Here is a 14,662-nt window from a genome sequence, read left to right as displayed (position 1 = left end):
ACAATTTTACACTTTCCATCATCATTTACCTCAGGCTGCATAAGTCACAGTCCCAAGTAAAGTGAACCCTGAATGGCTGATGCAATATGTTTTGCCTCCTCCTCTCAGTTTGTGGGTCCCCGACTTCCTCACTCACAGTTTGTGCTTTCAGGAATCCAAGAAAATCAGGATTCCCGGGGCTCTTCCACCAGTCCTGCTATAGTGATTTCAGACACTAGGAGCAGGAGGCCTCACCAAAGTCACTACACTCACACAAAGGATTGCTATGATTTCCTCTGCTCTAACTCTGCTGCTGACCTGCTGTAAGCTGTGGCCTATGGATGAATCCAACTGCCACTTTGCTCTCCTCTGCTCTTGCTCTCCTTTGCTCTGCCTACTGGGTGCTAGGCTCAACTGTTGCTGCCTGCTGTCTTTTTCTGATACTCAGGTGACCAGAACTGCTGTTGGGCTTTCATCTCTGTTTGCCACTGGCTAGGCAACTGGAATGTCTAGTGGCCAGTGCCTACATAAAGAAATCACAGCTCCGTGATGGGGTATACAAACCCCACACTGGGCAACAAGGGCTTAAGGAGCTCCTCTGGGCTCAGCCAGCCCTCTCCTCCCCGCCCCGCCACACCTGAAAGAGATGCACAGACTGGGGGAGGAGTTAAAAGGGAGCAGAACAGCTTACTTGGTGGTGGACCACATGCACAGCTCCCAAGGAAAGGCAGGTTCTCTCCCCACAATAACTACCTGAAGGTCCCTCTCTGAGGGAAGGGAGGACCTGCTTCAGATACACCCTGAGGCAGTTCCTCCTCTCTCTCATCTGAACTCAGTTTGTGTTAATGCCCCTTGTGTTGTTTACGGACTACCCTGACAGACAAGGGACTTTGGACTGACCTGGCCAGAAGGCCCAGTCACAGTAAGAGCCAGCGGCTGCCCCAAGAGAGAGAGTGAGCTGCCATGCCAATTATGGCCATGAGGAGGTGAGCTGATCCCCTTCACACCTCCTTGCCATGGACTGCAAACTTTGGACAATAGCAGGGTGGTAGGAAGTGGCCCAGGGAGGGCAGCCTTAAGGTACTCCTGGGTGTCAGACCTTTGATAGCGCTCACGGGGGCCCTGGGCCAGAACTTGGTGAAGTGGGAGGGCCTGGCCTCTCCTACCAAATGCCCCCCTGCATGTTGAAAGGCCTAAGCCCTGATCACTACACAATGCTCCCCACACATGCAAACCATCACAGGCTTGTAGCTCAGCTCTTTCAGATACAAGGGAATCTGGTATCTTAGAAACTCATCAGAATTCCTACCACCCAGAGAAATATTCCTGGTAACAAACAACAAATAAGAAGTCTCCCTCCCCTTGCCCTCTAGCTCTGTCCAGGGCCTCTTACCCCACCTAGGCAAACATCAGTTTTAATCAGGGTGTTGCCATACCCAGCCATTGTCCAGGCAGTTTCTCAACAGGGTACTCTCAAAAATAAGGGTCCCAAGTACAAAACTTAGTTAAGTTATACCCCAATGTCCCCACTTACTTGCAGGTAATATGCAAATGAGGTACTGCCTTGCTCAGTTGATTCCCCTTGCTCTCCATCAGGGAGCACACTCAATTACCTCCCTTGTTTAATAAGTTCAGGCCACAGGGTTTAAACTCCCATTGAAGGAAATCAGAGGTGCTAGAACTAGGGATGCTGGGGGTGAGGCAGCACCCACAGGTGTGAAGTGGTTTCCATCATATACAGGGTTTATAGTTTTGGCCAATGGCTTTCAGCACCACCACTACAAAAATTGTTTCAACACTACTGAAGGAAATAGAATTTTTGCCATTTTTTTTAAAAGGAGCAGATTGGACTTGAAACAAAAGACCACAGCTCAGACACAAGAACCACCACATAGCAATCCCCTCCCCATTTAAAAAAAAAACAAACAAAACATAGTAAATAGCACATCTGCAGGTGGTACGTAGTATGTTTGGAGGAGAGATTTGAAAGGAGAGAGGGTTGCTTGTTACAATGGCATGAAGAGGGTGCTTCCTTACCATTAAAAGCTTTTCTACAACATTTATGTGACTTTTTGCAGATAGATTATATTTGCTTTAAGAAAAAGAGTTAACCCTAAAGAGGAGTCCATTTAAAACTGTTAGGATAACAGGACATACCTGATGTCTCTCTGAACACATCTGCTTCTGCCTGAACTCTGGAGGAAAATCTACTAATAACCAAGACATTAGATTACAAGAACAAAATTGCAGTCATAAGACTGTAATGAGAATGGGTTAAGTCTCTACCATTATAGTCCCTGCCTTAAGAATAGCCTTTTCTGGAGTTAGTGAAGTTCTCCCTTGCCTGCAGGGAGACATCTGAGAAGAGCTGAGCTACAGGAGGCTCAGCACATGTCAGGATCAGGCCCTATCATTATCGCACCTATTATAGTACAGCAACTGTTGATAAATGGTGACTACTGTAAATGTCACAAAGCATTCCAGACTCTTCAGAAGATAGCCTGTGAATCTGCAGTTCTTTTGTCAGATAAAAATGATGGATTCCAGTACAGGGGAAAATACACTTTTAGGCACTGAACTCAAGCCTGGGGACAAAGTCTTATTTTAATTTGGATAAACTCCTGAGGTGCAGGTAGTTGTTTTAGTTAAAGCATTCTTGGCTTTGCAGCAATCACACAGAAGAAAGCAATTCACTTTTGGGAGATAGAGTGACTCTGACAGAAATAGTCTTTTCTGCCTAACAGCCTCAAATTGAAAAAAGTGACAGTTTTCCATTAGAGTAATAAGACAGTTAAGAGAAAAACTTGCTGTTTAGGCTGCCTTTTTGAGCTTGTTCAATATTAACATGTCCATTGAACAATTCCAGTAAATAGCTGTGATTTTTTGTTGTTGTTGATGTATGAAGTTAAAGATGTTTGGTTGTATAAAGAGCCAGGCTTGTTAGTGAGCTAAAAGAGGTGGCTAGAAGTGAAGTAGAGTGGTAGTATCAGGACAAATCAGGAATAGGCTTTTTATCTTCAGCCCTGTCAGATGGTGGGTAGGGGAATCCAGCTAGGTTCCAATCCAAGGCCCAGAGGTAGGCAGCTGAGTTCTGCACCATGGAGTGCAATGTAACTGTCTCCCTGCATCATTTCCTACCAGGCTCCCTGCACAAGGCATAAAAAACAAACTAGTAAACAAAATAATTCTGAGAAGAAGCTGTCAACCTTGCATATGTCCAGAGTCTTTTCCCTAGGAAAGTCAATGGTGGCTGAGCCGTTCACAGGGTTCCCTTTGCAGCACTTCAGCGTGTAAGTAAATCTGATCAACTCCACTAGCTACCTGCAAAAGAGCTACTCTTTCCCCCTTTTAACTCCTGCTCCAGCCTGCGCATGTATTGCAGGTGTGTTGGAGTGGAGCTGTCTGGGCAACCCATCACCCGGAGTTATTGAAGAAATTTAGCTCCAAGTCAATGAATTTGGTGCCAACAAGTTCTGAGGGTTTTAATGTTTGCTTCCCAATTTGCTCTTTGCCCATATATGTGATCTGCAATCAGAGCTGATTCTGTTTGATGTGTCACTGGTCACATTACAGTTTGCTGGCATTAGAAGATGAAGACTTACCTCATCCAGTCCCCAAATCCTTCATAAGAAGGGTGGGTTAGAGTGGAGTTTGTTGGTCAGAGGACATAGGGCTGTCCAAGGACTGTAGGTGGGACTAACTTAAGTCAAGAGGAGAAGAAGGCAGGGTGACTTGACATGAGTTTCCTGCTCCACCACAGACTAGTGGCAATAACAATAGGGAGGTTCCCAAGACCCTTCTGCTCAGAGACTTCCCCTCTCAACCTCGAAGGTTGAGCAGTGGAGGAAAGGGAGGAACTCCAGGGCCTGGACTCCTTCCCACTAAGATGCTCCTTCTGCAGGGTTGGGGTCAGCCTCTTCCCAAAGGTTGCTCCTGTTACTGAAAGTGTGTGTCTGCCCTTTACAGATAAGATGGAGGACACAAGTGAAAGTATCTCAGTTTTTGTACTAAATATGTGACTTTTACAACAGACTCCTGTTTGATGCTGATGTGGCTTTTCCAGCAGCTGAGAATCACTGAAGTAAACCTTTTCAAGTCTCCCTTTCCTAATCCTTTGCCTGCCTAATTTCCTGTCCTCCATACACCCAAGCCAAGAAGATCCTTTTTTTCCCTCTCCCTACCTCTCTCCTCTAACACCCTTGCTCCCTCTTTCTTGTCTCAAACAGAACTCTGAATTTTAAGTTGGTTTTCTTGCCTCTCCTTCTGTCCTCTGATCAGGCAAGCCACTCTACTTTGGCTGATACCATATTTGGGTGTTTTACACTGTTTGGCTCAACCAGAACAAGAACCAGAGTCTTTCTGGCTTTGAACCCTTTCATATAACTACTAAACCACATGGTATCCTTAGTACATGTTTTCCCTGCATTCTGTAGCCTATAAAAATGGCAGTATGATACATTACCCTCAACTCTTAAATATGCTGTGTTTTGAATGACTGGTCATTCTTCCTCTTTGTCACAGGTTGCCAGATCTGTAAACGGGGAAGTAAAAGGACTGTAAACCAGTCAGATTATTGAATATTGAAAAGATGAGCTAATGCAGTATTCTTCTGTCTTTCATAGAATGGTTGAGCGATTAAAAACATAATTTATCTAAGAAAGATTGCACTGGAAACTGAAAATCACAGACAAAAATCATGCAGTCCAGAGGAGGTACTTGTACCAAGTCAGATAATTAAACATGGGGACTAGAACTTGTTGAGAAATTTTTTTTTTTCTGGTGGAAATTTTTTGACTTTTAGATGAAAAACTGAAAACTAAAAGTTTTTAGGCCAAACCCCAAAATTGCTGACTGAAATATTTCAGCTGAGAAATGATAAATGTTTATTAGGAAATGCTGGTAAGGTATTTCATAAATGTTTGATAGCATCATGTCCCCGCCTCTATGGGCTGGGCTCCCTGGTTGGACTAGATGTCCCATAAAGCATCACACCACCGTGTATCATGGGAGATGTGATCTGCTGGGGAACCAGACCCATGAAGGAGACTGGGGGCACAAGACACCGGAATTACAACTTCCATAAGGTATCTTGGTGGCATTTCCAAACCAAAGATTTTCAGGTTTTGGCTGAATTTTTTTTGTTTCTTTTTTAAAATGAAAAGTCAAATTTTCCCATGGGAAGCAGATACTTTTTATGGAAAAACTTCATTTAGCTGAAAACCCAATTATCCAGAGAAAATCCAGCTCAGATGGAAACTTTTCAGTGAGCCCTAATTGGGACCAGACTTTTACAATTTTAATAATGTATTTTGTGATTATTTTTTTTTTAAAAAAAAATAGTTGTCCAGGGACTCTGAAGAAAACATATAAAAGGGAGTATGAGGAATGGGTAAGGAACACTCTTCATTCATGATGCCATCTGTCCATTGCTAGCTGTCTGTTGTAACAATAAAATTGGAGAATATAATTAAATTGCTCGAAGCATCTTAAATCAGACATTAAATTAGCATCAGCACTGGCACTTTTAGAATCAGCTGATGGTTCTGATTCTGGTTCCTATTGCCTTCTCTTACTTCATTTATTGTTAGTAATATTATTATTTTTGCTAATAAGTGTTTAGCGAGTCATGGGATTTCCTGTCTAAAGAAAAGTTTTACAGAATTAAGAATGACACCAATGGGTGTGGAATATGTTGAAATTTGGTACCCATTTATCAAGTATATGTAAGACACAAGAAATCTCTCTTTATAGCTTAATTTATGAACTGTTCAGCATAATAATGCTTTTTCTCTTTTCCATATTAGAGAAGCATTAGCAATGGGACTCAAGAGATCTGGGATCTAATCCTACCTCTGCCACAGACTTTGTGTGACCTTAGACAAATCACTTATGTCAATCTTTTCAGAAGTCTATGCTGTCCAAGTGTCCTGCTGGTCATGCAAACAACAGTGCAATTAATTTTTGGGCACTCAGGTGATTTTAAGAACAGGAGTTTAGTCATTCCCAATTCCTCTGAACAGGCTAGGTACTGAGTGCTTCAACAGTGCAGGTTCCAAGTGTGGTTAAAGGGCTATTCAAAAGAGTTCAGAGGCCTTCACACACCCAACCAGATGCTCCCAACTTTGTCATGTCAGAGGCACCGGTGAAGCCATTCATTCACCAGCTACTCTTTGGCTGCTCTACATACCTTACACCAACATACCCACTGCAAACTGATTAAAAAATTCCAGACACACTGGAGAAAGGGAGAGGGGGAGAGACAGAAAGAGATTCTCAGACAGGCATTGTGCAAGTGAGCAATAACTAAGGGGCTTGGGGACTAGGGCAGAGCCAGAGTTGGTGGGGGAGGGGGCAGAAAAAGAAAGCCGAAGGGGACAGGCAGGTTCATCAAGGGATAAGCAATTCATGGTGAAACACTGGAACAGCCAATAGTTACAGTTCAACTCCTAACCATGCTATGATGGTACTGGTATATTTTGAGGTAACTGATGAAAAGGAGGACGGCCAGGCTGACTCTGGCTCAGTGGCAGAGGAGACACCATTATTTTATAAATAGAATGTGTGTGTAGTATCTTACAGATGAGCAGACCAGTCAAGGTGAATTCTTCATTATAAATAGCAATGAGGTAACAAAATTTTCAGCTACTTGGTGTAGCTGTAGCCTGCAACTGCCTTGTCCTGGGCTGATTTGTTTCTGCCCAGCAGGGAGTATGGCACTGGAAAGTAAAGAGGGCATAGAGTGTACAGAAGTGTGGCATCTCCACACTTCTGGAGGACTTACTCTATAGCATGCTATGAACCATGAAAAGCCTTCCGTGACTTCACATAAGTGCATATCATCCAGAGGTACAGCCTCACCACAGAGCCATCATACCCCTTGGTAAGCTGAAGTGGAATCTTGATAGGGTGACCAACAGGACCTAAGTCCTTTTAGTGCCAGTCTGGGTCACCACAGCACTAGGAATACTAGCTATCTTAGTAGACACAAAGTGAATCAGTCAGTCAGCTGCCTCCCACCAACTCGAGGACGTCTTCAACACCACCAAGAGGAGGCTTCTCACACAAACTGTAAAAACTGAAATATAGTCCCAGTCCAAGTATAATAGTACCCTCAGGTCCTCAAGAATGGTCAATAGTGCAGACATTTGGCACCTTCAAAATGCCTGCACCAGATTAACAGTACATTCCAATATGTCCCTGAAAAAGTTAACAGGATATTCCAGCTAAGTTTCATGCTCCATGATATTGTGGAATACCGTTGCTGGAGAGAGCTGACGTAACTGATGTCATTAACCATGCAAATGAAGAGGCAGATGAGGAGGTTCTACAGGAAAAAGAAACAAGAAGGATTTGACAGCAGGGAGGAGCAAGGACAGCAGCCACTTTGACCATACTCCAGGACTGTCAGGTTGAATGGCTTCCTGCTGAGTACTTGAGGCTCAGAGCAGGAGAAGGGTGCTCTGGTAGTTAGGAACAAGTGATCACAGTAATGGGTGGGTACTATAGATTTTTTTTATATTTAGCTTCTAAAACTCCCTGTGGCTGAGCACACAACTAAGCAGAGCCGGGGACATATTCTCAAAAATCCAGCATCATCTTCAGTTTTAAAAATTTCCCAGGTTTCCAGCATACCCTGAACTGAGCCCTTAAATCTCTGCTTCATGCCCAGATTGCCACTTGGAAATTCTACATAGTAGTTTCTCAGTGCCTCAGTTCCCCATCTGTAAAATGGGAATAAGAGTATTTCCCATCTCTCAGGTGTGCTGTGAGGGTATATGGGGCACTCAGATCATATGATGTGTGTGCTACAGAAAAGAAAATAAATAAGATACATAAATTTGGGACTAAATTACTTCCCAACTACTTAAAAACATTGGGATCACATGTTCTACATAGGCTCTGTAGGCCTATTCTTTCAAAGATGTATGGAATGTCTTTGAACAACTAAGGTATTGTACAGATTTTACTTTTTCTCATATTGTCCATTTGCTTCCCTAAAAGCAATTTATTGAAAAAGAGACTTGCAGCTGAGATTTCAAATATGTCGTCGTCAAAAAGCTCTCTGTACTTCCCAGCGCCTGAAATGGTTTCAATAAAAACAAAATCAAGTCACAATTTAAAATGTATTATATCATTCAAGTGGTCCATAACGGAATGCTGACGACCTGATTTACTAATCTGTAATGTGAAAGAGGCTGTGTCAGGCATAGGGGGCATGAAAAAAAGGCATGGAGACAAGGGATGGCAAATAAGACGAAGAATTCAGGGAGGCGGAAGCCATTAGCAGAGTGTATAGTTCATGAGCAGGGGTGACTGATGGAATAAGGGCAGATGGGCAGTACTGTGAAGAACCCAGAAAGTCAGAATGAAGAGCTTAAACTTGATGCAAAATAAAACAGGAAGTCAGAGAAGGGATTTGAGGGGGAGGGGAGGGCAGCTGAAGTAATACTAATGGAGGGAGGATTTTAGATGCAATATGTATGATGTACAGTCTGATTTAGGAGCTGCTTAGTAATTAATGGATGACAGAAAACTACCCCTCTCCATGCGGTCAATCAGCTAGCCCTAATGCCCTGATATCCTGTGCAAATTATTGGGATTGCTTGTTGGTGAATACTGAATAATTGCCCTTATCACTGAAGAGAGTAATCACATAAAAATTAAGCCTATGTAAATGCAACCTTGCTTATTAGGCTTTCAGTGTTTTGCTGGGAATGTATTGCTTAACTGTTAGAAAAACTGCACAATATGTACTGTATTATCAGTATTCTAAAAGTTGAGTTTGACATGAATTCCAGCATAAAAAGTAATCCTACATAAAGCACTCTCTAGGAGCTAATCTATTGCCAGTTCATGTTTATAGAAATAGAGTGACCATAATGAATTAATAAAAATACAAGGCAATTCTTGATGAACTATCTAGCTAATGAAACACATACTGCTGATACTTTCTTTAAACTACTACTACTAGCATAGAAAACATACTGCCTTTGCATACTGGCTCAAATTTTCAAGTGGCCTCTAATTTTGGGTGCCCAACTTTAGTTACAAAAGGCCTGATTTTCAGAGGCCTTGAGCACCTGCAGTCAGTGGGAGCTACAGGTACTGAACAACTCAGAAAACCAGTCTCCATCTGGATCAAGTTAGGGTCCAAGCCATTGAGCTACCCCAAATTAGATGGGGAACCAGTGGATTCCTGATTTGGCAATCTCTTTGTGTTTTCATGGCATGTTCCATTAGCTCCCTATGGGTAGTTCAGAGGGGCTACATGACATTCCCATGCCTACCAGGGAATGCCCCGGGTGTAGGTAGCCTCATTAGCAAATGAAAGCCAGCTTTCTCAGTGCTATGACTCCCTCCCACCAGGAAGAGGCCCCAGTGCAGGGAGTCGATGGGGGAAGGGAGGAATGTGACTGGGGAGTTCCTATGCTCTGGCTATTTGCTGGCTGTTACAGGGCCCAAAGGGGCCATGGTAGCTGCAGTGCAAACTAGGCAGCTCTAAGGGACACCCTAATCTGCTCTGTATGCCCCAATCAGAGGATGTAAATGCTCTCTCCCCTTAGTCCCTGTGCTGGGCCCTGCACTAGCATAGGGATGAATCAGGTTCTAAGGGAGGCTGTCTGTGTTAACAGTAATTCTATTACATACTTGAGAAGCTCCCTCCTGGCATTTTATAACGAACGGCCCAGTGCTTTTCCTGGGCTTTTTCATTAAAATCCCACAGGATGGCTGTAAAAGGGTGCGGTCCCTGTAAGATACCTGTTTACCACTTGATGTTGGCATTAGTGCCCTCTACATTTCACTATTGACAGTGTCTTCCTTAGGAATGAACCAGGAGTTAAGTATTTGTAGAATGGGATAGAAGACTGAATCAGAAGCACAGGAAAAAAATTGCAGAATAATATGAAAGACATTAAATGAGGCGGTGGTTAGGGATTAGGGTTTCCTTCTGTCCTGGTTTTCCAGGGTCATCGCTTTTTAAGGCAGCTGTCCCAGGAAATCTGTAAATCTTCCTGGCACATTAAAAGTCCTTTTTTTTGTCAGTCATGCTGCCGCTGGCTCCCCCAGCCCTAGTAGCAGTAGTGAAGCAGTGATGCTTCCACAGAGGCAACGCTGGCTCTGGAGTATCCAGGAGCCTTAGGCACAGGGCATCTCAGGAGCAACAAACAGGACAGAAAGCTTGGGGCCAGCAGTGCCCAATCTCCACTGCACACTGACTCTGGGGGTCATTGCCAGGTGAGATCAGGGTGGATCCAGCTGGCGCTACATCCTATTTGGCAAGGTTGGTGACTGGGACGGTCCCAGAAGACGGTGCCTGTGGATACTGGTGCCCTTGCCCGAGGTGAGATGGGAAGACAGTGCCCTAGGTGTGGGGGCAGGTGGTACCCACGGGTATAGGTGGTGGGATGTGGGGGGCAGTCAGACTTTTTTATACCTCAAGAGGGCAGATGTCCTGGTTTTTTTGTACCTCAGAGGTGGCAACCCTACTAGAGATGGATATGGGCCATGAGCCAGAGGATGTAGGAGAAAAACAATTTGAGCAGTGGATCCAGCAAATAGCCTAAAAGAACTACTGATGGGCTGTAAGTGTGAAGCATGAAGCAAGCCAGCCTGAGGCTCATGGCCAGCTCAAGTTTACTTCAGAACTGAAAGCAGCCCCATCCTTACAGGCCAGCACCCTGAGAATTATCTGCAGGCAGCACCTGAGTGAGATGAGGCTCAGCATTGGAAAAAATTGGCCAGTGGTGACTTGGGGACAATCACTTCCAGGGTCTCCTCATTCTCACCAGAGGAAGGATTGGGTGCAGCAGGCAGGGGCTGTTACTACCACCTGCACTCAATGTATGCTGCACTGAGACCTACAATTGCCTTCCATCCACTTCTCCACTCTCCCTCCCACTGGTGCATTCCCTTTTCCAAGCAACTTCCCTCCTTTTACCCTAAGTTAGCATCCCTTCCTTCCTTCTCTCTTCTGCTGCTGGCACCTTCCTTCTTCTCTTTCTCCCCCCAGGCAATTACCTTTCCACTCTCTTCCCAGGTAGCTCATGTCCTTTCTTTTTGCTGATACTCTTTCTTATTACTGTGTAATTCCCATTCCTTTCCCTCATTCCCTCCTTTGGTAAACAGGAGGTGAGGATTATAAGCGCAAAGGACAACTGGATAATAGCAAGCCCTTCACCCCCTTTTTCCTAACTATGGTTGTGCACACCTCTCAGTGCCACCCAGTATGTCATTTAGATACACTCTCATCCTTGTAAAATCAAAACTAATTGTTTTCAAGCTGAGTAAAGTGCATGCTTCACAAAGGTCAAGTTTCAGCTCCTTTTGCTGAAGCTTTCTTAAAAATAGAAATTTGGTTTTGTACAAAGGGAAAAGTGTATATTTTTCACTCATGTAACCCCAAAATGAATAAAGGAGTGTGGCTCAAACTTTAAATAAAATACTAGTATGGGAAGGGTCTAACCATGGAGAAAGTCAACTCAAACAGTTATTAAATACAAGTCTGTGAAACAGGGTGTTTATAAACAGGATTGTTTTGATATCTTAACCATGGCACAGGGGCAACTGGAAAAAAGTGGTTCTTAACATTATTAAAGTTGAGTTGCCAAACGCTTACCTAATCCTCCAAAAAAAATTTGCCAGGACATAATAGGTCCTTGGATTTTAAAGGGCAAGCTTCTAAAGGAAATACATGATATCAAGAAACTAAACCTAGAGGACCAAACTCAACTCTGGTGTAACACCACTGACTTCAGTGGTCTTTCTCTAAGAATAAGTTTGGCCTAGAAAGTTTTCCAAGGACCAGCTATCCATTTAATTTATTTCACAAATGCCATGGTGGTTTCATCAGAACTTGCTGTAAAAAGCAGTGGTGTTATAAAAACATTTAAATTCCTAATTAATAATGAAAGGGCACCATTACAATGGCTTTACTTTTATGCCCTAAATTACAAAACAACTGCTTAGGCTATTAATTACAAGTCAAAAAGGAAAGGCAAATTTTCAGCCCTGAAAGTTTTGAACTAGGTCAAGTACGATATGGCTTAATTGTGAGTGCTATTAAATTGTTACTAAATATACATGCCAGGAAGAAAAGGGAATTCAGCAAAACCAATTGAGAATACATGCATTACACAATGGTGTTCCAGAGACTTATTTTTTCCAAAGCTATTCTTAGTGTTCCATAATGATAGGTATCTGCCAGTTCAAATGATAAAGGTTAGATTTTTATTTATGGTTTCATTCCAGAAGAGTGGGGATTTGGAGTTCAGTAATGTCCTTGTTTTTATTTAAGGCTAGCCCTAGAACAGAAATGAATATCACAATAGTTTGTGCATTTTATCTGATGAAGGGTAGTCGTTTTCAAAGGGCCTCTGTAGACGGGTCGGACTCACCCCTACGGCACCTCCTGCTGGTGACTCCAGGAATTAGCTCGTTCCAGCGCTGGAGCTCCCTCTGCAGGCTGGTGATCCACCTGTCCTCAAGCCCCCCCATGTCCCTCCCTGGACCCGGTGCCCTCTTACATGGGGGTGCTGCCCCCTGGCAGTAACCCCTTTCTCTCAGGATTTCCCCTCCTCAGGGAACCCCCACCCTCTATCCCCACCTTGCCTCAGTGTATGGCTACTGCCAGTCATTGTCTAGCCCCATGTCCTGGGGCAGACTGCAGTATCAGCCTATTCATCACTGGCAAGGTTGGGTTTGGACCTGCTGCCTTGGCCTACCCTTGGGCTGCCCTCTGCAACCCCTAGTACCTGTTAGCCCAATGCTAGGCCGCAGCCCAGGGCTTTTCAGGCAGGGGCTTCCCCAGCCTTTCCCCAGCCCTGCACCACTCAGGTACTCTGCTCAGGTCCCTGCAGCCAGGCCTTTCTCCCTCTACAGGCAGAGGGAGACTGTCTGGGCTTCTGGCTCACAGCCTCTTATATAGGGGCCAGCTGGGCCTAATTGGGGCGTGGCCCAGCTGCGGCCTACTTTCCCCAATCAGTCCAGGCCTCCCCCAATCAGCCCAGCCTAAAGGCTGTTTTCTCCAGCCACAGCCCCTTCCCAGGGCTGTTTTTAACCCCCTCAGGGCCTGAGCAGGGGTCCACCCTGCTACAGCCTCTTAAACTGCACTGGTTAATGTTGCATTCGACTTAAACACACAAACTGGCAGTTATGTGCACAAAATAGGTAACAGCAAATACAGGTTTGTGAAAGAAAATACAGATTATTGTACATGCAAGGGGATGGAACCACTAAAAAATGATGGGCACAGATTCGGAGGAGGCTATTGGAAAGTTTGGACAAAAATATTCTTGAATCAGAGAGATGAGAAGGTATAGACAGGGTGTGTACATACACAGACACTTTTCTCCAAACTTCAAAAATGATCTTGGTTCCGTATAAACAAGCTGTTCACCAAACAGGTCACATTTTAAATTAAAAGTTTCAATGTTGTGTCAAAATTGTATATATATTAAATTAAGCCACATTTTGCAACAATTTTATATATATCTGCAGTGGTGCCAGCAGCAGAGCTACACATTGTAAGGAGATTGCAATCATATCTGCTACAGCATCTCACATTCCTGCTACTCCTGGCTGTCAAAACTTTCTTTTAGGTCCATGGGTAGTTGGATGTAATTTAGAGCAGCTTTCAGGGTGGAATCAGACCAGTTTTTGGCTGGTCCCAGACTACAGGGTGACAAAAGTGGCAGACAGCCGCCTTTGTCACAAACCTCCCAACCTGTACTGAGTACAATTCAGCTCTAGCTCAGAATCTGGGCCAATTTCTTTATTTTTAGAATATAAACAACTACAGTCTTTCCATAGAATCTACTGATGTTAAACCTCTAAGTCTAAAGCCATATCAAGTAACAGTTATAAAATGAAAATTCTTTTATAACAATTGTGCACTTGCTGCATACAGCACATTCTGATTGTGGAGCACTTCTACCAGTATCCTTTTTTCCCTTTGAGCAAAACATAAGATTCAATATGTGCCTTTTCAGGAGACATTTAAATGCTGTTGAAAGCAGCAGGCTGTTTATTCTACAGGATGGTTAAAATATGGTAATGGTAATTATAAACCTCACCTTTATTATGAATCATATGATGTGGTCAGACAAAGATGATGAATTTATTTTATAGGAAGTAAAAAATAAAATGCTGGTCCGGGGAGGTTGGGCTTTTCCCTTCTTTCTCTTTTACCTCATGCATTTAGTTTGAGATTTGAAGGTAAGTTTGAGTTCTGTTCTCAGAGAAGAGTTTTCTGCCTCACAGTCACAGCACATAGTTCTGTACAGGATACAGGCAGGGGCGGCTCCAGGCCCCAGCACGCAAAGTGCGTGCTTGGGGCGGCATGCCGCGGGGGGTGCTCTGCCGGTCGCCGGGAGGGCGGCAGGCGGCTCCGGTGGACCCTCTGCAGGCACGCATGTGGAAGGTCCACCGGAGTCGCGGGACCGGCGACCGGCAAAGCGCCCCCCGCGGCATGCCACCGTGCTTGGGGCGACAAAATGTCTAGAGCCGCCCCTGGATACAGGATGGTGATTGTTTTCTCACCCTTCCCAACACTAGTGTCTTCAGATCAGGAAAAGAAATCTTAGAGATGCAGCATGGAAAAGCTCTTAGGGTATGTCTACACTACAAGAGTAGTTCATTAAACTTAGGATTTGTTGTGGATTCGACTTTGATGATCAATTTTGTG

This window comes from Mauremys reevesii, linkage group 2, assembly GCF_016161935.1.
Source record: "Mauremys reevesii isolate NIE-2019 linkage group 2, ASM1616193v1, whole genome shotgun sequence".
Lineage (NCBI taxonomy): Eukaryota > Metazoa > Chordata > Testudines > Geoemydidae > Mauremys > Mauremys reevesii.
This window is presented reverse-complemented; position numbering follows the sequence as displayed.